This window comes from Cyrtonyx montezumae, unplaced genomic scaffold (genome assembly GCF_038088225.1).
Source record: "Cyrtonyx montezumae isolate F1298 unplaced genomic scaffold, pur_monq_1.0 scaffold_14, whole genome shotgun sequence".
In the NCBI taxonomy this organism is placed as follows: Eukaryota; Metazoa; Chordata; class Aves; order Galliformes; family Odontophoridae; genus Cyrtonyx; species Cyrtonyx montezumae.
Window position 1 is genome coordinate 12,873,086 of NW_027071870.1, and position 25,800 is coordinate 12,898,885.

Sequence of the window (25,800 nt, forward strand, 5' to 3'; positions counted from 1 at the left end):
AGACATAAAGATCTGTATCTTCTTCATTAACTAAAGAAAAGGAAGGATGTGCCTTTACAGGTTTGTACAGCACAGAAAGGATGTGCAACTGTAATTTCAGTGGCTGAAATAGTGATGTGGTTAACTATTTGCTTCCTCTTCAATTGCTTTGTGCACCTTTGCACAGAGGCTGTCATGCCATCCTTTATTATATCAGCATCTGATACTAGCAGCATGTCTGTCTGCATGCTTAAAGATAATTAGATAGATAGAAAGGTACAAACACATAAAATCTTTTTAAAAAAATAGTTCTGGTATGAGAAGACCATTCCAAAGCCTCACGGTAGACCAACACAGATACCATGTGAAATTTCAAGCACATACAACCCCAATGAAACCCTACTGAAACTCCATTCATTCAGGCTCTGGGAAATGCTTGCAGAAGTTTCCATGCACTCCAAATGATTTTTTGCAATCCTCTGTTAAAATCAGTCAAAAACTTTGCTGGCTTCTAGTGATTTAAGACTTTTTCTCCAGCTGCAAGGGAGTTGTTTCCTTGAGGGTTCCCTGGGCAGGCAGCAGGTTTGTGATTTGTCTTCAGCAAGGTGTTAGGAACTGGGGGTTCTCAAATATGTTATGGTCTCTGAATCATCTTTCATCACAACCTCCAGCAAAGACTCTTACAGCAAAATTCTTTATCTATACTGTCTCACACTACAGGTAGCTTCAGGTTTATTTGTTTTTTACACTAGGAACCCAATGAAGAAAATACAAAGATTTGGAGCAGGGTCCAACACACGTCTATCTTCCCTGAAATGGTGATAAACTTTTGAAAGCGCCAGCACATCTTTAAAAGCTCAACATCAACCATAGTTTTTCTGATTGAATAAACTAGCATTTAATTATAAGATAAACTGATATTATGTACCTGTGAGTCAACACTTATTTACATGAAGCCATGTACTACAGGTAAAAGTCAAGGGCAATAGAAATATATTTTCTACATTGTTTAGATTAATAGTAGGTATTGAAGTTTATTTAGGTAGAAATTTTTAAAAAGGTCTTGATTCTCAAGTTCATCATCAGAAGACAGCACCACCTATTGTGCCTTGCTCTGCAGCTTTATGGGGCATGTCACCATTGCCTCTTGTGCTTCATCATCAGGAGGCTGAAACATCTATTAGGATTAGTAGCTCTGTAGAGAGGAGGTTTTTCTGTATCCCTCTCTGCTGAGATGGCTGTAATGGCTACATGCACCTGTGGCACAAAAAACACCAGCAGCCAGCTAGTATTGTTTATTGCAAATGAGGCATATAATTGCTGCAGTTAATCTAGCTTCTGTGGTTACTAGGTAGAGGGAAGAAAACTATAGTGAAACTGGATAGGGTAACAGAGTGAGCAGAGAACTTAATTTAGCTCTAACAAGGCAGTCAGTGTTAGATCTCAGCTGATTGTTAAAGAGCACTTACTGATGTTAATAAGCATAGTAATCAACTATAGCTGGCATAAATTAATTCAGCATTACAATGCACAATTATATTAATGTGCACATTCAACCACATGAAATGGTTTAACTGTTCACCAATATAGCAATAGTAAATTAATTTGAAAGAAATGCAATGCAGCAAACAAACCTTAATTGCCATTTAATAAGTATGGTAATTTCTATTTAATTTGGCCACACTACCCCGCTGAAAGGCAAAAAACTGCAGTATGTAGAGATGGGAAAAAGTAATGCTTGAGTGGTAAACATGACTAAGTGACAGAAAGCTCTTCAATTCTGCAGTTCTCTCACTTATCTAGGTTTTGTTCCATCTATGCTACAGCCCCCTTCAGCTCTCCAAAGCCAGTCCTGCTCTAGATTTGTCTTTGGTATTATCCAGCCATAAAAGCAGCTGGCTGTGAGTCCCCAAATGCCTCAAGACAATATTGACTGACTGTGCTCAAGTGTTTCATTAATAGATTAAGGGACAGGAAGAAATGCAGACATGCCCTACCTATGCCCTCCACCCAAGAGTCTCACAATGACAATACAAATCATTCTAAGAAGTTACTTTGAAAGAAGGTTAAAAATTTTGTATAGCTAAATGTATGTGGTAGTCCCAGACAAACAAAAGCCAGGGCAAACAGAACATGCATCTCAGCTTTCACTTAGAATTGAAGCTACAACACACTTCTTTTAAAGCTTTGCTGCTGTGCAAATAAACTGAAAGTAGTGAAATATTAATTAAAGAGCCAAAGCAAAGAATCTCCAGCTGGTCCTGTAGTAATCCACAAGAGGTCTGGATGCTGCTAAGCATTTGTATCAGTAATACAAAGGCTGCCATTTCAAATGCATGTTCCTCAAGAGTTTTCTTGCTTTACTTAGGTGTTTCAGTCAAGATTTTGGTGACAATTCCTTGTCCATACTTTTGTTTTGCCTTTAAGCATCACATTTAATTGATCTCTGTAACACTGTCCTCATCCTCTTTCCACATTTCTGTGTTTGTATACTGGTAGGGCAATTGATCATTGTCATAAATAGGAAAAACATTTAAGGAAAGCAGCAATACAGGGAAAGAAAGCAACTGAGAGGGTGGAGCACAGAGCAGTGGAGAGAGATGGAAGGGACAAAATTCTGAACTTTCTCTGAGCTGTTCCTACCAGCCTTGTAGAGCTTCCAGCTGAAGTGTGAACTATTTGCAGAACAGATGGAACCTCTTAGATAATTTGGTAGCAGATAATTAAAAAGCTCTGAGAGGGACAATAGATCTGCTGTATAAATCTTTAAGAATAGCTTAAAACACCTCTTATTTCAGCCTACTATTTTTGACCAACTGGAAAACACATTTAGAAAAGACTTTGTGCCCAGAATATTTGAAGTTTCTACTTCGTTGCAGTTATGTTGCTTTCTTCAGCTAACTCTGAGAATGTGTATGGGATTCGGAGCTGCTGATTGTAACCAGTTTAGGTGAAGCTGCTGAACACCAGTAATCCAGCAAAGTGCTTTAACAGTCAGGTAGTTGCTCCTCTGAGATTGGTCCAAATAGCACCCAAGAATAAAAGTCAAAGGGGATTCTCTTTCAGTCAACAGGACTAGTTGAACACTCAACCATATCTCTTGGGAATGAGGCAAGGGGGAATGTATTAAATCAGTTAGTTTTGGAAATCTTAATCTACCTCTTTTCTACTAGGGATTTAGGAAGCTGGTATTGTTATTATGTTGTCATCCTATACGTTCAGTAAAACATATCTTACTTCTCAGTTCAATGATCAACATTCTCATTGGATTATTTTGATAGGAAAACCTGTCCTTTATGAGATGCATTCAATTTTTCTTCAGAAAAACAGCAGCACGTAAGTGTATTAGAATTAGAATGAACTCCTATTACTTCTGTTAATAAAAACAAGTTAAATGCTTTACTTTCAGATCTTTTATACCTATTCTACCTGAAGTAAAAATGAAGCGCAGCTGCATTAGTATGCTACTACCTTTGTTTTCAGTCTGTCTGAGCCTATTGATAAATAACATACCTTGACATACTTGTGTATTTGATATAAACAGTATGATTAGTCTCATGATGCCTTATCGTTACATTTATGAGGAAATTTGTCCATTCCTGGCAGTTTATATTGGGCCAAGGAAAGAATCTGTCTACTTCATATGAGAATTTACCATGAGAATGTCCTTGTGCACCCAGCATAAAACACTTGTTACTATTGTTCTTATAATTGCATAGCTGTTGACCCTGAGAAAAACTCTTATTACTGTTGGATCTGATATAGTTTTTTCCTTTGAAATCACTCTCCGTATGATATTAACCTGTACTGAAGGTTCAGCAAATGAAATCAGGAACAGGTAGATTGTCATGTTACATTTTGGACTAAAAATAATTTTTCATTAGCCAGGATGAAGCTACTATTCCAAAGAAGCAACTTTTGGTTATAGTCATTCTCCCTTTCCCTCTCCTTGTTATTATGTAGGTGCAAGTTTTAATGTCATGTGTATTGTATACTGATTTATTTGTTTAACAGTCTGTACAAAAATGTTCTGACAAAGGATTTATGAGATAGACTGGATGGAGCTTTGAGCAACCCGATCTAATATGTCCTTGCCCATAGTAGGGAGCATGGAATTAAGTGGCCCTTCCAACCCAAACCATTACTTGATTCCATGATTCTATAATTCTACGATTCTATGAATCTTGAAGTTTAATTAATTCCAAGCTAGTGAACAGCATTTACTTGGATCAGGCAAAATGTACAGAAAAAATAAATAAATGACAGTATCAGTATAGCAAACGGATTTATTTCTTTTCATACTGAAATGAAGCAAACCTTCAGCCCTTCAGAAGACCGAGTAGACGCTTGCCGCACAGCTGGCCCTATTAACGGGTATTTACTGCCATCTAGTGGTCTAACAAACATAGTTTCTAAAAGAATAGTTTGCATATTCCATTGCAGTATCTAAGTGAGGTAGAAAGTATCGTGGCTCTTTATGGTAAGAATCGCAAAACATTTTCCTTGTCATTTTTACTATCTTTTTTTTTTTTTTTTTCTGAGTACTGTAGTCAGTTTTGCCTTATCAATACACCTTTAAATGATCCTGTTAAGAAAATTTTTTTGAACTGTTACTGCATGCAATACTTGAAAAAATAGTGTGTCACATGCAATACTCTTTATTTACTGTGGTGTAATAGGTTTAAAAATTGAGTAGTTATTTTTAGAAACATGAGATTCTGACTAGTAATTGAATAAATTAGAATGGTTGAAAAGATTTCAGACAGCACTAAACACATTCATTTCTTTTTACCATGCATCTACTAATTTTTTTGTCACCATTATCACACAGATTCTGAACTAAGATGGTATAGTGGTTTTTGTTTTTATGGTTTTGGTTTTCTGTATTTCCATTAAAGCAACAGGATCTGTGGATCTACTGTTTTAACATCTCAATATGCCAGAGAAAAACACTTTGTGGAGTCTCCTTCTCTAGAGACATTCAAGGTCCACCTGGTTGCCTACCCATGCAACCTGGTCTAGGGAGCTGCTTTGGTAGGGGGGTTGGACTCGATGATCTCTAGAGGTCCCTTCCAACCCCTACAATCCTGTGATTCTGTAATATAATAGAGGCAGAAGAGCTCCTTTATGCACTGGGCATGTCATGAAGAAGTTGGTCATCAATGTCTGTTGGTCTCCATTTATTCTTGCACAGAAGGACAAGCATTTACCCAGGTCTCAAGGGTGTACTCCCACTAAGATCTGTCAAAACCTCCATTGCAAGCAATTCTCTTGCGGTCACTGTAGATTTTGTTCTCTTACCTGCTTCATAAAATGTGGGCTGCACAGGTTAAAACTTTATTACCAGGAGTCAGTGGAATAATACACATACATATGGCCCACTATGGTTAACCAGATTAGACATTTCAGGCAAGCTAAGGCTAAGAGATGGACAGTTCTTCACAGTGGGAAATTATTACTTTTTGTCCCTTCTGCATTTCTGTATGGTCACTGCTGCTGATATGGACTGAAATTTCAACATTAACACACTTCTTTGCAATCTCCTTACTCTGGCCAAAAGAACACCACCTATGTTTTAACATGCCCTCTATGGTAAATTGAACAAGGAAGTAGGTGATGCTGAGCATAGTAGGCCATTTTTATATCACTTAGAGACTCTTTCATCTAGGAAATTTCCTAAATTTCCCAGAAAGCTGGGATTTATGATCATATATGTAATACAGAACTACAAATAAGTGCAGTATATTTTAAATGCTAATGTTCCAAGAACTGTATTTAAATTCAACAAGCATTAACAGTGAAAAATTATAAAAATATTTAATTCATTTCTGTCTTAGCAAATTGGTGAATTTCAACTGGAAAATGAGCAAAAGCAAAAAATAAAAGCTATTGTTTTTAGTGCTTGCCTTCTTGTCTTGTAACTAGAGGTGCTTTCAATATATGTGAAGATTCAGTCATTCCTGGGTTTTATTTCTGATTGTACAGGAGAAAAACATGTAAATAGAAAATCTGTGAAAATGGAACAGTATACAAATGTCTACTTCATAGACTTCATAAAGGGACCTTTAAGATCATCTAGTTCCAACTCTCCTGCTATAGTCAGGGACATCTCCCTCTAGACCAGGTTTCTCAAAGCCCCATCCAGTTCGGCCTTGAATGCTTCCAGAGGTGGGACATTCATAACCTCACTGGCCAACCTGTTCCAGAGTCTCACCATCCTTGCAGTAAATTATTTCTTCCTAATATCTAGTCTAAACCTACCATCTTCCAGTTTAAATCCATTTCCCTTTATCCTGTCTCTACTTCCTCTAACCAACTTTCCTTCATACTAAGCCCTAGATCTTCTCCCTGTAATTCCTATGAATTCTTCAAATACAATTACTGACCATATAAAGAATGTATCCCATTCTTTCTGGTCTGTAAGATTTCACAAATTCTATTTATCTTGGATTCAGTGGAAATTCTAAATTTCCATTATCATATTTATATGAATATAAACATGTACTTCTAAAGTCTACGTTCTATATATAATCAGAAGGAGGGAGAACAGTATAAAATTACACTTGGAGATACCACCCAGCACATTTTATATGTAATTATATTTTAGAGAGCTAATGTGAAACCTCTTTAGACTGTTCCATGGACTGTTGTCCTCTCTTCTGTGAACTATTTCTAGTACTTTAGAAATATATATGTATATATATGTATGCATCTCAGGCACAAGGAATAAGAGAATGGGCTTTGGAGGCCATTCTCTACCCTTTAAATACACAACAAGCCACACAGGAGTGAGGTCCAAAGCATTAGCAGTAGAATGAACATAGATGTTTGAGGAATGTGTGCACTTGGTAGTGTTAAACATCCAGTCTTCCTCTTGAGATTGTTTCCTTTCTGCCAATTAAAGCAATCAGGATAAAGAAAAATATTATGAGAGGAATAATGTAAAAGAAACCAAGACTCTTCTGTGAAACTGTTCCTCTAAGAGTTTGAAAGCTTCTCCTATGAGATTCCATAGATTCCCACAGCAGTTTTTTTCTTTTTCTTTTTCTTTTTTTTTCCCTCCACTAATAAGCAGTATCAGAGCTCCCATACTATGGACATTTTAAGCTAGTGGCTGAACAGTGCTCCTAAGTCGAAAGCCAAGACTATCTTCAAAAATAAGCTTTCCTAAGCATTCACTGAATTACTCACCTGCTTAGTAGGCTGAGGATAAATGTACAGATTGTTTTCATCTTGTCTGGCACTGCATGTACGTCTGTCTGCTTCCTTGTTGCCCTGGGAGCTGTTTTATGTTTCCCAAAGGAAGAAGTTTTCTGTTGGAGAGCACTAATCCTGATCACCTTTCTCTTATGATAGGTCCATATTACTCATCTTAGAAAAAAACAACAGCAATAAAAATCCTACACTCAATAAGCTTGCTGCTTAGGTAACATTCCTGCTACAGGTTCAGCCACATTTCTCAAGCATTCACCAATGCAAATTACCTTTTTCTTTTCAGCCATTTCTCACTGTCTCTCTTGCAAGAAGCCTTAATGCTCTAGGTACTAGATACACAACACCATCCAAATATGCTGAAAAAGTATCTGATTTACATATCAGATTTTAAGTTCTGAGAGCAGGGAACTATTTTATGGGGATATTTATCTTTCATTAAGCTTCAAGAAATATCTTTGTATGTGTTTTCTTAGTCTGCTGATGTTCCCAACGTATTAGCATGTGCAGAGGAGTCTCTTTGGGAAGCCATCTGGTATATTATAGCACAGTATGTACTATCTTTCCTCGTTGCCAAATACATGCATTCAATTAATGATAATCATCTGCTACTTCTATGCACTCATAGGGTGTTTTTCTCCCTTTCCTGAGTAGTCTTAGCCAAGCTTTGCATAATCACCTTAGGAAACACTGAAAATTTGATTTCCTTCCCAGACAGCAGCATACCAGTGGGGTCTGACACAACCCTTGCTCGTTGATGAGAAGGAAGTGGAAACACAATAGGATTGCTTTCTCTCACACATTCACAGCTGGTCTCCCAGACTCAGTCAGCAAAAAAAAAATATTACATAGCCTGCAGAAATGTCATCAGGACTTGAGAGGTGCTGATCTAGGAGCAACAATTGCTCAAAGAACAGCTGTTATCATCCTCAGAGACTTAGCAGTTCCACCACAGAAATACTTCAGCCAGTTTCCCTCACTGCTACGGAAAAACTTATTTCAGATGTGGTGGTGAGAGAAGGCAGAAATAACTACTTTAATACTAAAGAAAATGTACAGAAAAACAAAAATACATTTAAGACTGAAAGAAACCCTCAGACTTCATACCAAACATGAAAAAAAATGACAGTAAATGAAAAGTTGAAAATGATCTAAAAGATACATACTTTTTACACACTTGCCTTTTACAGTCTTTTTCAGTTTTTCCCACAGATATGCTAAGTTTCTGTGGTAAATAGAGTGAGGAGAAGAGAGAAATACGGCCTTTAAGAGACTGCAAGATTAATGCTTCCTCGTTGTGCTCATGACCTTGCCTAGCCTATGGCAAGAGCTTTATAAAGTTTCCCAGAAGGACTGGCTCAGTCCAACATACATGGCACAAATGCTGCTTTCTCGTTTCTGACTCCACGGATTCTGACACGTCTATCTCCAATATTTCCATTTAACTCTGTGTCACTTCTTGACTACTAGCAGGGATTTACTCAGCCGTGCACCTACTTGCCCATACGGTGCATGGACCTCTGTGGTGTTTGTGTCCTGGCTCTATTTTCAGTCTGGTGGGAAGAAATGTGGCGGTTCCAGTGGTGCAGAACTGTTGTTCTGACTCTGCTGCTACCACGTCCAGAAAAAGTTTATGTAGGGAGCAGATTCCTTATGCTCAGAAACCCAAGTTCCATCCTGCATGGATCCTCTCCTATCTGTACCAGATCATTTGGGGAATCACTTGGCAGGGCTGGATGTAGCTTTTGATTGCTCTGTAAGTCTTTGAGATGGAAGCATTCACCTTACTTAACACACTTGCAAAGAAGTCTGAATGTCTACGGAAACAAAGTGTCACTGGAAAAAAAAACACAGAACTGAACAAGAGTGAACAATTTGTATACTGAAGTCCTATTAGGATTGTGAAAGATGTTTCTAAGCAAAGTAGCAGTGACATGCCCTGGAATCAATCTTCCAGTTTCACTTGTTCCATTTGCTCCTTACGGCATGCAGGACTTTGCTCATAGATAGGCTTGCATTTTACGGACTGCATTTCCTAAAATAATTCTTTACTCCCTCTGGTGGACTTTTAGCAAAATGTGTTCCTTCTACATGGAATCCAATTGCATTTTATCTACCTGAAATTTAGTTGGTGTTAATTGTAATGGGAATAATGTTTGGGCATGAATCCTATGCATTAAATATGCTTCCTTCCAAAATACTTTAAATCAATTATACATTTATGTCCATATTCATATGCATATCTATTTCATATTTTAATGATCATTTAAAGTAAATTGAAATACATTTCAGCAGATATATAACATTTTCAACAAGCATTAATGAAAACTCAACTGTATTTTCTAGAAAAAATGTATTTAAAGTGTAGATTAGTGCTCTTAAGATAACATCAATTTTTATATTTTTAAGTGTATGAGGACAAACATATCTTTAATAGATTACATTTATATATATAATTGAGTTTTCAAGCAGTAAACACAAATTTTGCATCACTTCTGTTCTGATGTGGGCTGAGATGAGTACATACCCTACGAGTGAAAGGAGAGTGGGAATAAGCTGTGGCACTAGCATGCTAACGGAAGTGACAGAATTCATTATATCTGTGGCACATCAGTCATCATGCTCCCTTATGTTGGCTGTCACATTGCACACATCTCTCATGGTCTCAGAATGCTGATGGAAGACACTCTCATTTTAGCTTTATTTCTATTTTTCTGTTTACATAAAAAATTTACAATAGGCAAAAATAACAGGCAACATCATTTTTTCTCATTTTTTTTCTCCCATTTTCATTTCATTAAATTATGCTACTATTAATTTTCATTTCTTATTGAAAGACTTCTCTATACATTAGTATGCAGATAACAAATCAAAGGCCAGAGGCTTTCTTTACATAGTATGTGGGTGACAGCTGAGTCCCTCTTACTCAACCTACGCACACTAATAGTTGATACAAATATACAAACTTATATCAAAGTTTTTTCAGTGAAAAATTGTAAATTGTATCATTTTTCACAACTACCACAACAGTGGTATTAACAGTGTGCATGTGGGACTTTGAGTTTAATGTCATTTTCCTGGCAGATTCCAAAGTACACATGCACATAAGCTGTTAACAGATTACATCTACTGTAAATCAGTTCATCTTAGATCACCTGGCTGAGCTTTAATCTTTTCCTTCTCCAGATTCATTCTCTGGTTATTTATTTTGCAGTTAGGCATGTCCATATATATGATGGCAGCATGCAGAATCCTCCAGATTCTTACCTATGATGTCTTGAAAAACAGAAAAAAGAAGGCATTTGCAGTGATTAGAAGGTATTTGATTTGTGTGAGGGGAAAGAACATTTTGGATATTCTGAGTTTTTCTTTCTCTCTGAGATAAGAGATCTAGGGAAAAAAGAGATGTCTTCTATAAACAGTCCACTCAGCAAGCCTGGAATTCTTAAACTCCTTTCTGCTTCTGGTTCAAAGACATTTCTTAGAATCCAGAACAGAAAACTGGGTCAGATTACAAGCTATTAGTGAGTAAGCAGTGCAGTCTATAAAGACTGGCTTCCACAGAAATACCCAGGCAGAAACCTACCAGGACCTGAGAGCATTCATTTTTGAGCTGTAAGCACTTTACTAGGGAACAAGAAACAAACATTTATTGCCTTGTCCATACCTCAGTGATTACTAGCTATACAGGACAGAAAACACAGAATGAGATAATGTTATGTAATGAATTTGTCCAAAGCTTTAAAAAAGAGGGAAAGAAACTCCACTCTGATGTTTCAGACTTTCAAGAGAACACTCAGTTAACATGAGTTGGTTTATTCCCATGTAGATGTAAGGTCAACATTTCTTCATCTTTTCAAAGTAGGACTTCATGTTCATTTTCCATTCTGCCCGGAGTCGAGGTTTGTAGTCATTTTATTTTAGAAGCTCACTTTTTCATAATATGAGCTTCATCATAAATCACTTAACACAGAGCTATCTTTTCAGATCCCCTCTGCTTACACACTTCTCAGACCAGTCCTGCACATTTTAGGGCAGACACACTATCATTCTGGTAAGCTATAGTATCCCTTGGGTTATTCAGTAGGGGAGCAGTTCAGGTAAATGTAGTGGTACATCAGTATGCTGAAGTGTTCCAGAAAGAATTTTCCTCAGGGAAATCTCATACACACTCTACTGACAGGGGAAGTGCATGGTCACTGAGTTACTTATTAGACAATACAAATAATGGAGGACTGTACTAAAGACACATCCCTAATTTGGATTATTTCTCAGAAGTGATAATTCCATTAGTAAGAAATGATTGATCTGAATGACTTTAGTTATGTCTCACTCCAATTTATAGGAGAGAGAAGAGGTTCTTTGATATAAGTATACCTGGCATGAGATTAAAAAATAACAGTTCAAATGTGGGCCCGACCAGTTTAATCAGAGCAGTGGGGAAGGGGAGGATGGACACTATGACCAATTACAGTGATGGAGAAGGGAAGGCAGGCAATAGAAAAGACAAGAAAGAAGAAAGAAGTGCATAAAGCAGGGATAGTCACAACCTGGATCCAGCAGCAGTCCCGTTGCACACTGTTCTTATGATCTGAGACAGAAGAGCCGGGGGTGGGAGAGCGTTACCTGGAAGAAGTGTCAGGGTCCAGGAGAAAGCAGCAGGTCTCAGGTAGCAAACCCAGAAGGGAATCCATCAGCATGCAGTGATCATCTCATGAGGGTTCTGATGACAGAATTATCCTCATGGTAATTGATCCCTCTTTTATCCTCCATTTTTCCTGCCTAGGTGGCATCCCTGGGTGCTTGGGTAAGCATCATGTGAGTACCTCCTGAGATGGCTACCACTCTCGAGATGAGTCCACGCAAAAGACTGTTCTCTGGACATTGAGCTGTGGCTTATCTCTCCCCCTCGTTGCCCCAGGATGTGTCCATCTGTGTTCCTCAGACAAAGGACTTCTCAACCCTTGTCTGAGACTTGCTTGGATTTGTTCCTCAGCAAGCTTTGTGGCAATGGCATAAAAAGTAATAATCTCTTACAAGTTAAGAAAATTATTAGTAGGAAACTTTACAATAATTCTGAAAGTACAAATAGAGGCCCAGTCAGCACAAGGGACAGGAATTCAACTAGGATTAATAGAAAAGGAAGAGATGCGATCATCTTTTACTAACTTAAGTTCTTTGCATGAGAGCTGCTGTAAAAAGTTAGAGTGGAAAGTAATAGAATCTTATTCCTAATGTTCACTGCCACATGTGGACAACTGCAAAGGAACTGAAGTTATATTCACTGGAAATTATAGTACAGCAACATGTACCACAGGGCGAAGGGGCAGGAACAGACTGCTACATGCTGTTATTTATCTTATAGTAAACAGTGATTGACAGCATCATTTCTCCCTCAGCAAATGCCCAGTTTGATCTATGGTGATAGCTTTTGCTTCCCAGCTCTCCTGAAAGTTTAATGCAGAAGAGAAAAAATATATGTATTGAAAATTAAATTCTAAAATTAAATAAAATAAAGTCCTACTCTGGGATTCAGTGTAGTGTACTGTGGCCATTTCTCTACTACATAATATGTAATGTAAATATCAAATAACAACTGCCTAAAAAATATGATTGAAGTCCATAGTCTTGTAAAAAAATGGTGAAAAATGTGAATGCTCAGTCTGAATTCTAAGGTAAAAACAAGGATATTACTGCATGAAACTGATTCAAGAAAAGTAAGAACCTATTTCATTTTGTATTTAATTGTATAACTTCCAACCCCTCCTGCCCTTCCACTGTTTTCCCCTTACAATGCTGTCACTTCATTATAGGGAGCCTCCACACTGGTACTGTCTGTCCTTGGTGAAGCTGTGACAGCTATCTCAGAACACTTACTTATTTCCCATGTTTCTTAGTGTAATTTCCACAACCTTCCCAGGCACAGACATAAGACTCACCAGCTTGTAGTTCCCCAGGAACCTTTTTCCCTTTCTTGAAAATGAGTTTGGAGGAGAAAAAGCTAAATAGAGGTTATACATGTTGCATTCATATACCAAACATGTATTTGCAGAGGAATGTGGCATATTCAGTGTTTTCATGACTGCCAGTTGCAACCAACTCTTAAATGCTGCAGGTTCTCAGTAGATTTTATTTACTTCTTATGGTGAACGACAGTTGGATATGGAAAATCAATGTTGAATAAATAGGAAAAAGGAAACAGAGTAAAGATGGACTTGTAAAGCTGGAGAAATAGAGCTAGAGACTATAACTGATTTATCTCCTTTTATAACATGAAAAAAAGACTACAGGAAAACTTAGAATTAAAATTAGAAAATTTTACAAAATACAAGGAAAAAATAAAGCAAATTTCCCAGCAAATATTGACTGGTGAGGACTTGGCTGCTCTCCTTAATGGTATTTAAATACTCATTTCTCTGCTTGATTTTCAAGTTGATTAAACTGCAAAATCCTTATTCCCCAAAATACTGGAAAGTTGAACACAAAATATAATTCAAACCAATTTAGGCTTTTAACTAAAATAAATGCATAGTTAATCTAAAGCACTGAGATCCAAAAGAATAAAAAGGATAACGTCACGTATAGGCAGACGTTACCAAAATCAGAACTTACATATTCAAGCATGGGGACTGAATTGTTTTGTATCTTGGAATTTTACTCTTCAGTGAGTAGTTTTGATATGCTTTGAAAGAATATATTTTTTTCTCTTGAGGAAACTGGCAGCCTGTGGTGTGGACAGGTTCACTCTTCTCTGGGTGGAGAACTGGCTGGAGGGCCGTGCCCAGAGGGTAGTAGTTAATGGAGTTAAGTCCAGCTGGCGTCCTGTTAAGTCCCGAGTGGTGTCCCCCAAGGGTCAGTTTTGGGGCCCATCTTGTTTAATATCTTTATTGATGACCTAGATGAGGGAATTGAGTGCACCCTCGGTAAGTTTGCAGATGACACCAAGTTGTGAGGATGTGTCAAACTGCCTGAGGGTAGGGAGGCCCTTCAGAGGGATTTGGATAGGCTGAATAGCTGGGCTGAGTTCAATGGGATGAGGTTCAATAAGACCAAGTGCCGGGTCCTGCACTTTGGCCACAATAACCCCATGCAATGCTATAGGCTTGGGGCAGAATGGCTTGAAGAATGTAGAGAGGAAAAGGACCTGGGGGTGTTGGTTGATGCTTGGCTTAACATGAGCCGGCAGTGTGCCCAGGTGGCTAAGAAGGCCAACAGCATCCTGGCCTGTATTAGAAATAGTGTAGCCAGCAGGAGCAGGGAGGTGATCATCCCCCTGTACTCAGCTCTGGTACGGCCGCACCTCGAGTACTGTGTTCAGTTTTGGGCCCCTCACTACAAGAAGGACATTGAGGCCCTGGAGCGTGTTCAGAGAAGGGCAACAAAACTGGTGAGGGGTCTGGAGCACAAGTCTTATGAGGAGCGGCTGAGGGAGCTGGGATTGTTTAGTCTGGAGAAGTGGAGGCTCAGAGGAGACCTTATTGCACTCTACCACTTCCTGAAGGGGGGTTGTGGTGAGGAGGGGGTGGGCCTCTTCTCCCTGATGACAGGACGAGAGGGAATGGCCAGAAGTTGCACCAGGGAAGATTTAGATTAGACCTGAGGAAACATTTTTTCTCCGAAAGAGTGGTCAGGCACTGGAATGGCCTGCCTAGGGAGGTGGTTGAGGCACCATCCCTAGTGCTGTTCAAGAAGCGTTTAGATGAGGTGCTAAGGGATTTGATTTAGTAGTTGGGTAGGGATAGTGATAGGAGGATGGTTGGACTAGATGATCTTGTAGGTCCTTTCCAACCTTATGAACCTATGAACCTATGAAGGTCTGAATTTATTTCAGCACCTGGCATTCACAATCTGGGTAGGCTCATAACCCATACAAGACACTGATGTCATCATTTTTATGTAAGGACAATTAAGTCACTTTTTCAGTGGCATGGTAGGATATTGACAGAAATCTCTCTATGTAAGCAGAAGTTCTGAGCTGAAGAGCTTTCTTTTCTTGAAGGAATAAATTTCCATCTCTCAATTTATAGATAATTATCCTATTGCACATAGTGAAATAATCAACAGAGAGAATGTCAAAGAGCAGAATTAGAGCAAACAGAAGAAAGTGTGTCAATATGGTATTTGTTAAGACCTTAACTGAATTTGGTAACCTTGGCTTCTTGTCCCTTTTCCCATAAATTATTTTAATATTACATATTAGAAGTACTATTGTTACTAAGTAAATAATAGAAAACAAACAGGAACAGCAACAAAAAAGTAAAAAAAATAAGTAGCTGTGTACTGGAACAGCAATGTGACTGTGTCCCGTAGCCAAGATGATCAGAGTCAAGGTCACAGCAATTCTGTATCTGTGTTACAGAAAGTCCTTGGAATGGAGATATTTATGTAGCTTCTCAACATTATTATAATTTTTTTTCATAGTAACCATTTTCTTGGACTTAGCTACATAAGGACTGTATCCAAAAACAAACATCAAATAAAAAAAGCACTTTCTGTGATCTAAGCTTTGTTTTTTCTTGGATAAATTTTAGAGAGTTTTTTTTAAGTCTTTATTTGAATTAAATTTTACTCTTTTTTCTGGGCCAAGATTGACACTGGGAGCTGATAATTTGCAATTTTATATAAATGAATAATTTTCTGTCTTTCCTTCCTTCTTTTTTTTTTTTTTGACAACTTTCCCAGGATTATGGTTCCAGTCATAAATTTCTGGCTTCTCTTCTTTCCCTTAGTCATAAGTGACTATATAGGAAAAAAAGAATAAAAGATCAACAAATCACAATTTCATAGGGAAGCACAGTATTTCATAAGTATCTTCTCACTGAACTAGTAATTATATTGTTTTGGAGCATAGTTGAATATTGAAACGTTCAAATCCAGTGAAACTTCAAAAAATTTTTAATCTAAATTTACTGGAAATCCAGGGGACTTTTTCTGCTTACTTCAGCAGATTTAAGCAGGGGAAACAGGACAGATGAAAATTATATAGGTTGCTCTAAAACAAAAGTCTCCTACCATTTTCCATGGAAACTACAACAGATACAAGGAGCATGATACTATTTGATAGAGCAAAGTCTCAGCTACAAAACGCCTTTTAAACATAGTCACCACCATTAGCTTTGCATTTTTGACAACAGTGAACAAGAAACTGCATGTCATGCTTGTAAAAAACTGCGCCGTCAGAGATGACCCATTGCCATTGTCATCACTGCTGAGATGCACCACACACCTCCTCACTGTGCTCACATTCACTGTTTGAGTACTCCTGCTATCTGTTGCACTGCAACTAAATGGAATGGAATATTGTCAGAAAGTTCAGCTCCTATTGCCATTCCACAAACACCCACCTCTGACATTGTGGGCCAGCATAATAAAATAGGAGGCATTACTTTCAGAGCAGCCCTCATAAATAACTGACTTTATTTAAATAAAGTAAAATCAGATATACTGTAGGTGTATTTAAATATTGTAAGGAAGATTATAAAATATCATTAATGTACTTCAGCTGCTCTTTCTATATTTTTAGTTGTACTATTCACTTTTCCAAAAATAATATTTATGGGGCACATTACAATACGGACGATGGAAAAATGGCTACAGATTAAAGCATCCATCTGTTTTTGGTTTTCCAGTGGCAATTTCTCGTTTATGTGCAGTACTCCAAAACCAGAACTCTTGGCAGATCTTTCTGTGGTTCAAAATTCAGTTACAGTTTCATCAGAAATAGATGCATTAATGGAAATATATTACAAGACATTCGAGAGACAAATTTTACTCCCTCCCACATAGTGGAGATATTATTATATCTTGGGCAAAAATTTGCAGTCTGTCTACAGTATTTGTGAGTGAAAAAAAACTTTGAGTTAAAAGATATCAAAACAATATTAGATCACAGTTAGGTTAAGAATTTCTTTTCCTTCTTGTTTTTTAAGGAATCTTTCATTACAATGGAGTGATTTGAGGTGCTTTAGTGTGGATAATTCATTGTTCTGCAAACACAGCCTTTTGATGAGATTTTTCAAGAGAAAACTGTTCATGTTTATTACCTACAGGCTGTTTTTGTCCCAGTTCAAGCGCACATTTCAGTCTTAATATCAGTACAGTCTGGGTGACGATCCTTAGGAAAAAGAACATCTGCCTACAATTATATGGATAAGATTTCAGGTTTAAACTTTGCAACTTTCACCAGTGAATCCTGCTGATGTGTGACTGCAAGGCAGTACTGATTTTCTTTTACAAGACCAGTGGAAGTTTTCTGTTTTAAACAGAAAATCAGAAAGCAGAGAGGGCCTCCGTATTCCATTCACTGAAATATCGAAAGATCAAAACAATTAATCAAACTAATTTTCTTTAAAGGCAATTGACATTTCCTAATTTGATCATTTAACTGGATTTCTAGTTGATGTGATGTGAAAATATAGGATATGAGGATGAATGTAGGAAAGAAAAAGACATATAAATATGTACTGTGAATTATAAGATGCAGAATCTTTTCTGTAGCCTAGGGTTAATGTATGTAATGTTCATATAACTAGGCACACTTAATTTAGATGTGAAATATCATTTTTATTGAATTAATTTGCTTACCCATTACTGTGTGACCTCATTCCATTACTCCTTTTGAAGAAGTACAAATACAACAATTATGCTCTTGGCTATTTAAATACACCCAGACGATTAAATGTGTTTCTCTTGAATGAGTACATGTATTTTACTTTTCAGCCCAGAAACTCCTTCTCTGTCTCCTCCACTATCTCCCATCTCCAAGCTATTATTAGTGTCATATGGCTACATCTATGGAAGTTAAAGAGTCTATATTTTACTTAATTAGCTTTACGCAGCCAGCATACCCTCAATATTTGTATTCCTAACTCTCTCTATTTCAAAGTCAGAAAGCTGGAGCTTTAAAACATACTTGCCATTGCTGAGTGCTGTCTGGATTGAAAAGCAAAATTTGTAGTGCAAAAAAAAAAGCAAAACCATAGATAAAATATGAAATTATTGAATCAATATGCCCTTGGATATATTTCCTGTTCTGATCTGTATCTTCTGAGGGTACTGTTCTTTCCTTCTGCTGCAGTGTGAGCTGTTAGGTCTCTTATTCAGTTTGCATCTGAAGGCATATATAACAGACACCAGCCTGTGAGATTCTTGTGTGCTATTATTTCAGTTCAGTATTTCTATTTTAACATAAAGATGTTTAAAAGTCTACAACTTAATGTGAACTTCACTAGACAGACAACATAAAACTTGTCCATTCAGAAAACAGAAAGACTGAATGTTTTTATTTGTGCTTCTGATTCCTTATGAATACTAATGCTCAAAACCACTGATTAAATTAATCTCAGCTGCCTCAGTCACACTTGGTAAATGAATCATAAAATAGTTTCATCTTGATCTGGTAAGTTGTCCTTGACAGCAAATTAAAATCTTAATAAGTGTCCTATTCAGAACATACATTCCTATAAATCATGTTCAGAAAGCAGACTTTCTTTTTATTTATTTATATGTTTGTTTGTTTATTAAAGAAGGCTGAAAATAATTATATATTATTTCTTCAAGTCTTTTCTATGGTACACCAGGAATTTCAGCCTTAAAGGAAAATATTCCTGGCACAGACTGAACATTTTGATAAGGAAAGCTTCAATAACATACTAAAATTAGAAGGAAAGAAAAAAAAAAAAAGAAAAAGAAAGAAAGAAAGAAAAAAGGAACTCTGTCTTTTGATAATGTTTAAAGTAATGAAATATAAACATTTTGTCAAATGTAATCCTTATTTTTTTTTCTGAGCTTTTGTTGTTATTTTTAAAAGGAAATTGATATCCTCTTCCAGAAATAAAACTTAGCTTTTGTAGCTAAGTTGGGTGGAAGTAGGTGTTTTGTTGGACCCGGTTGGTAACCAGAGAGGGCAGCTTGTACTAATTATATTTTCTTGCCTATGTTTGCATAGTAGTTGGTAGAAGTAATAAATGAGTAAAAAACTGAGTCATTCTTTTATACTGGAAATGTGAGTAACATCCAGGACTATGTGACAACAGTTAAAATAGACATATTTCTGTTTATGAGTTAAGTGTTTTTAGGACTAAATTCAACATATTTGAATATAGTATTCAATTTTAGAAGTTATAAATGTCCTCTAATTCTCTAAAAATAATTAAAAAGCCAAATATACAGTGTATATATATATATATAACTTTCCAGTGAAATAAAGTCAAAATTTAAGATCAATTTTAATTATATTATCTGTATTTTGAAATTCAAAGTTCCTTTTTCATGTGTATAAAGAGAATTTATCTATTTTCCTTATTCAGTATAAAGTCAATACACTTTCACACTTGCTGGATTTTGATGACAGCAGATGTTTGAGCAGCTTTCATTTTTTTTCAGAGCTCTTTTATCTGTCCATATATGCACCATATTTCAACAGCTAATTTAAAACTTCTAGGTGGCATACTAGTTATGTCCACACAGTATCATATACAGAGTCTTAATTACGCAGTGTTAGTCCAGAGATACAACAGATCTCATGAATTTCTAACAAAAAGTAATTATATCACATGTGCAGATTATGCTTTTCTACATGAAATAAACCTAGGCTTTTTAATTCGTTTTGTCAAACAACTAGCTCACATTCTGGACTAATGATCTGTAACATTTCATTTGTAATGTAAAATAACTCTAGAGATGAGATCTTTTAAAATCTTTGTGGAAGAGTTGCTGTTATGTTGTGTTATAATAGATTTTTTTTATTACAATATTATTTATTATATTATTTACAAATATTAGAAAATATTTCATATCTATATTATACATATAATAATGCTTTCTCTCATAGTATCTACATTTTATAATTGGAACAATGACAGTCCTTTTCAATGACAGAGCAGCGGATTTGTGTAGAATAGTGCAGCTGAATAAACAAGGGCAACCAAAGAAAAATGTTCTGTTGTGGAATATGTATCATTGTTCAGACTCATCACACTATTGCCACACTTGAAGTGATCTGCAATGAAGAATAACAAGATTTTGTTAAAATAAATGAAAATGGCAATGTATTGCTATCCTCATCTGAGGCTGTGGTATATGTAAGTCACAGAAGTTATAGAATATAGAGAAATATGTGTATGAAGCTTTTGTTTCCATAAAAACTTCCTGATGCAGTTCAATAAAGATGATCTTCCTCTCTTGGGCATCCATAACTCGATTTTTCTCATACTGACCACAGATCTGTATCATGCTTCAGACACAGACATATTTTTACTTAATTATTATAGTTCTGTGAAAGATACTGAATGTAATGTCACCCCTGTAACATACTTTAATAAGCCTACCCATAGTCTTTGAGGTAGCGAAATGCAAAATATATATAAATTACTAATAGTAATTATTATTAATAGCATTATTAACAACCAATAACTGTCAGTACAAAGAACTTGAGTCCTTTTTCAGATTTTCTGATTATATTCTCTTTAACTTTGTTTTCTATTTCTTAGTAGCTTGTTTTCATTGTTAGCAGGAATATATATAATGCTTATTTAAGGATTAATGAATTTGGCAAATTTTAGACAACTTTCAAATGAAATGAATTGTGTTCTACCTTCCATACTTTATTCTGAATAGATCTTGATCCTAGAGGGAATTTACTTTGGAGACACATCTATTTAATCTGATTAGTTGCATTTTTATATTCAGTTTTATTGTAGACTTTGTGATATGCATTTTTTCATCTAGAGATTCCATAGTACAGTAATTAATCCTTGGAAGTTATACTTTTACGACTTGACTGTGAAGTTCAGCTCTCTCTTTCTGAATTCACTCATCACACTCTTTAGCTTCTAAAACAAATAAAGCTGAGGTCTTACAGACAATGACTTGAAACCCCCTGAAGATATGCAGCACAGCAGAAACCAATATGCCAGGAGGTAGGTCACAAGGTGGAGGTTAAGGGGCTGCAGTCTGAACACTTGGCAATTCTTGCTGTTTTTACCATTCTATTAGTACGTGCTTTCTGCTGGAAATCAAAATAGTCAGTCTGATTGGAGTTGTTACTTATGCACCTAGAAAAATCTAAACTTCGACAAATTTTAGAGATTAAAAAGACAGAAAAAGTCACACATTTGAAAATCTTTCTAAATGCACAGCTGAGTTCCCCAAGACAGCATACTTATAAAACTAAGTGATGATTCTCAATATTAAAAGAAAAAAAATCAATTCCACATGTAAAATTAATAGATGTTTGCAATCAAATGCTGTTCCTGTGATCAGCTGTTTCCTTTTAAGTTTTTCTTCCATACCATTAGGCCAATCTTACTTAAACTCTGTCTTTCTGCATAGGACAGACAAATCTGTTGACCTGATGTCACCATTGTCCTCAGGGTTTCTGATGTGAACAGCATATGTTGGGAAAAAGTTAATCATTTCTTTCTTTGGCTAACAAAGGAAAATAAGTCATCATCAAACGTTTTTGTTGTCAAGCATTCAAGGCATGTGCATTTCATGGTCATGCAAAATGGGTTTCATTCTTCAGTGCCCATTCTAAGTTTGCACAGAGAATAAAACGCTCTTGACTGTCACACCAAGAAGTGTGTGGGGAATGGACTGATATTTTACAGAGAATATAGAAATTTCATTCTTCTTTTAGATGAGGCTATGCTCCAATGAGCAGTGCAGACACACATTAATAAGTATCAGAACTGGTGAAAAAGGCATTTGCAAGAACAAATTTTCCCATCCAGTGTGTTTTTCTTTCTACACGAACTTCAACGAAATAGGCAGTACTCCTTGTATTTGAGGAATAACATGTTCCTTTTTAATTTAGTCAGCAATCACCACCTATATCTGCAAACATTTCTGTGCATGGGAATATGATCTTAGTGGAAACTGATGGCTAACATGATATATTTTGTTGCTAATCTGATGTCTGCCTTTCCCTGGAAAGAAATCCTGAGAACAGTAACTGACAGTTATCCACTGCTTGTGCTGACTAATATTTCCTGTGCTTTTTCTGCAGCTTGCTCTCTGTGATTAAATGACCACACATAACCATATTTGTTAATGAGTTCATAGTATTTTTCTTAGTCAGTTAGCTAAGCAAATACTTCATGTCTTTGAAGACATGAATACACTTTATTGCTCCCACATATGGCTCTAAAAGGATGTGATACACAGGAACACAATGTGCTTAAGCCAACAGGAAACTTAAAAAAAGAGACGTGTACAAAGACTTTAACAAATTTGTGTTGCTTTTTTTACCAGCTGAGTTTCTTGCTTTACTCACTCTGTAAAAAAAAAAAAAAAAAGAAACAAAAAAACCCCTTGAAGTTTTAAGTTTTAAAACAGAAGAGAGTGGAGATATAAATATTAACAGAAAATAATAACAGAAAATGATATCAAATATTAAGATTGCCATATGTATTTTCATATACAAAACTGCTCTTTCTTAAATTTTGAAACTAAATGAAAATTGTAATAGGTTTAAGCTGGTGAGGAGAAGTACTTCATTGTTTAGACAATGAGGCATGTTAGCTGCATGATTGTAAAAGCTTCTGTTTTTCTGATGAGATACGGGGCTGATCTCTGTACTATGAACTCAGTGTTCGTGGACAAAATGTAGGCATCATAATGGCCTTAGATTTGTTGAGAGAATTTTCATATTGGGTATTAGAAAAAATTTATTTGCAGGAAGAGTGGTGAAGTATTGGCACAGGTTGTCCAGGGAGCTTGTGGAGTCATCATCCCCAGAGGTATGAAAGAAACATGGAGATGTGGCACGGAGGGGCACAATTTAGTGGACATGGTGAGGATGGGCTGACAGTTGGACTGGATGATATTCTTAATCTTTTCCAACCTGAACTATTCAGTGCTTCTATGATTCTATTATCTGCATGACTGTTCTCCAACAACTTCATTCCTACAAATATACTTTCATAAATGCTCTGAGGCTTTTTGGGAATCTCTGAATTTATGGAAAAGTCTATGATGGAAACATAATTCTTCACCTTGTATTTTGTTTGTCTGATTGTTTGTTTGTGGCTTGTTTTTGTTTTAAATAGATATTTCTCATGTAGTAGCTTTTTCCAAAAGAAAAATACTTTCGTAATTATTATTGTCTTAAACCATTCACAGTGTCTCAGAGTGTTAACAGTGTCACAAATAAAAAAGAGCAGTGGTCTTTGATTTTCATCTATGTAGTACCAGCATAGATGTGGCAGAGTACTGATGACAGCAAAGGGAAGGCACTCGGGAAAAGTTGCTGGATAAAAAACCTGATGCAGGCCAACACTGTCAGATATTTTAACTGGTTATCTATGCAGGATAATGAGTAGAAAATAAGGAGCAAAGAGCCAGATAAACAGTTTCTTTGTGCCAGGGTCTCCATGGAGTGGAAAGCAAGGCACTACACTGGAGCAATTATCACAGAATAGTCTCATTTTATTTCTATTTTCTGCAAGTTGGAAGGGTAGGATTTCTCCCTGCACTTCCAGCTGTCTCCCTTATTTAACTAGCTGTAAGCTGAGTCACTGGGGCTTGGTGCAGTGCCAAAGATACTGGCTTTAATTAGGTCTCATCTAATCCATAGCTATTCTGACACAGGATTTTATTTGTTAATGGCTCGTATCAATTTAGTGTTCTCTATTCTACCCAATATTAGAATTTTATCAATTTATTTATAAAAAAGTGATCATTATATTTTGTGCCTTCTTGGTAACAATGTTAAATACCTTTCTGTGGAATTCTGAAGCACTGTAGCCTGATTGAAATGGAAAAATATGCTGCATTTTATCATGTTTGGGGTAATATTCAAGGTAATTGTGCTATTGCAAATATTACATACTAATTGTAATTTCTATTGATATCTATTCCCTGCACTGGATTCTGTATTATTGTAATTGTCAATAACTTGTTTGAGAATCCAGATTATCCTTTTCTGGGGAATTGGAAGCCGAAAGACTTGATCTTCTTATTGGAAGAAAAGTTAATTTAAGTTAAGGCAACAGAATGAGCAAATGGGAGTCTTGCTGAACCTACCATGTTCCAGTTACTATTATAATATTAAGATGTGCATATATTTAGGAAGTGTTTGTGTCCAAAATTACTGCTCCACCACGCTATAGAATTCATGGGCAGAGAGAATAATTCTTCTGCAGAACATCATATGATTTCAATATTTTTTTTATCTTCTAACTTGAGAAGGAAAACGATCTCCAAATTCTCAGTGGTAGAAGAAATCCAGATTTGACAGAAATTGTCTAAGTTTAAAGATAATAACAGTAAATTTGAAAGGAGAAAGAAACAATGAATGGTTCTTTTAAAAAGAAATTAAAAAAGAAGTGTTACAACACTGTATAAAATTCCTCTTTTCCTCAAAAACAGAAGAACAGCAAAGACAGTTCACAGAATCAAAGAATTGTAGGGGTTGGAAGGGACCTCTAGAGATCATCAAGGCCAACTCCCATGCCAAAGCAGCTCCCTAGCCCAGGTTGCACAGGTAGGCATCCAGGCGGGTCTTGAATGTCTCCAGAGAAGGAGACTTCACAACATCTCTGGACAACCTGTGCAGTGCTCCATCACCCTTACTGTGAAGAAGTTCCCATGCACATCTGTGCGGAACTTCCTGTGCTTCAGTTCCTGGCCATTTCCCCTTGTCCTATCACCACACACTGCTGATAAGAGTCCGGCCTTGTCCCTTTGCCTCACACTCCTTAGAAATTTATGGACATGGATCAGATCCTCCCTGAATCTTTTTTCGAAGCTGAACAGTCCCAGGTCTCTCAGCTTTTCCTCATAAGAGAAGTTTTCCACACCCTTTATCATCTTTGTAGCCCTCTGCTGGACTCTTTTGAGGGGATCCCTGTATTTTTTGTACTGGGGAGCCCAGAACTAGACTCAGTACTCCAGGTGAGGCCTAATCAGGGCAGAATAGAGGGGAACAATTCATGTTAAAGAATGCCTTCGTTTAAAAATATTCTTTTCTATATTTATTGTAACAGAAATCTATATTGTTAGAAATATCACAACCTACAGTACATATGCTAAGTAGATAAAAGACGTTCAGAATTTCTTCTTATCTACAAAAAAAAACATACATGATACATTTTTATTCACATACAGAGCCATTTGCATTAGCAAAGACAGAAAAAGTCATGAGCAATGCTTATGCATTACTTTGACCTTTGAAGTTACTCTAAAATAGCTTGAAATGTTTATAAATGTCCATGATGAGTATTTCACTCTCTTGGTAGCTTCTATCAGAACCACCAGCAGATGGTGCCTTGGCTAAATTTCTACTGCTAAGCAAACACAGAATATACTTTTTAAGAAATATATTAAAAAAATATACCCCAGAATAGCTGCTGTTATTCACTTCTTCATATCTGAAATGACTGTGAACTAAAAAGGAAGCACATTATTGTTTATTAAAGAAAAATGGATGCAAGCATTAGAAGATAGCAGAAGCACGTCTTGAAATGGCAACTTAAAGCTATACCAAAAATATCCGATTTCTTTATCTGACTGAATGACAAAATGTACTGGATGAAAAGAATGAAGTATATGTACAAGGATGTCATTCAAGCTTTGTCACCTCTAAATGGAGATAGTGACCTTTAGAAA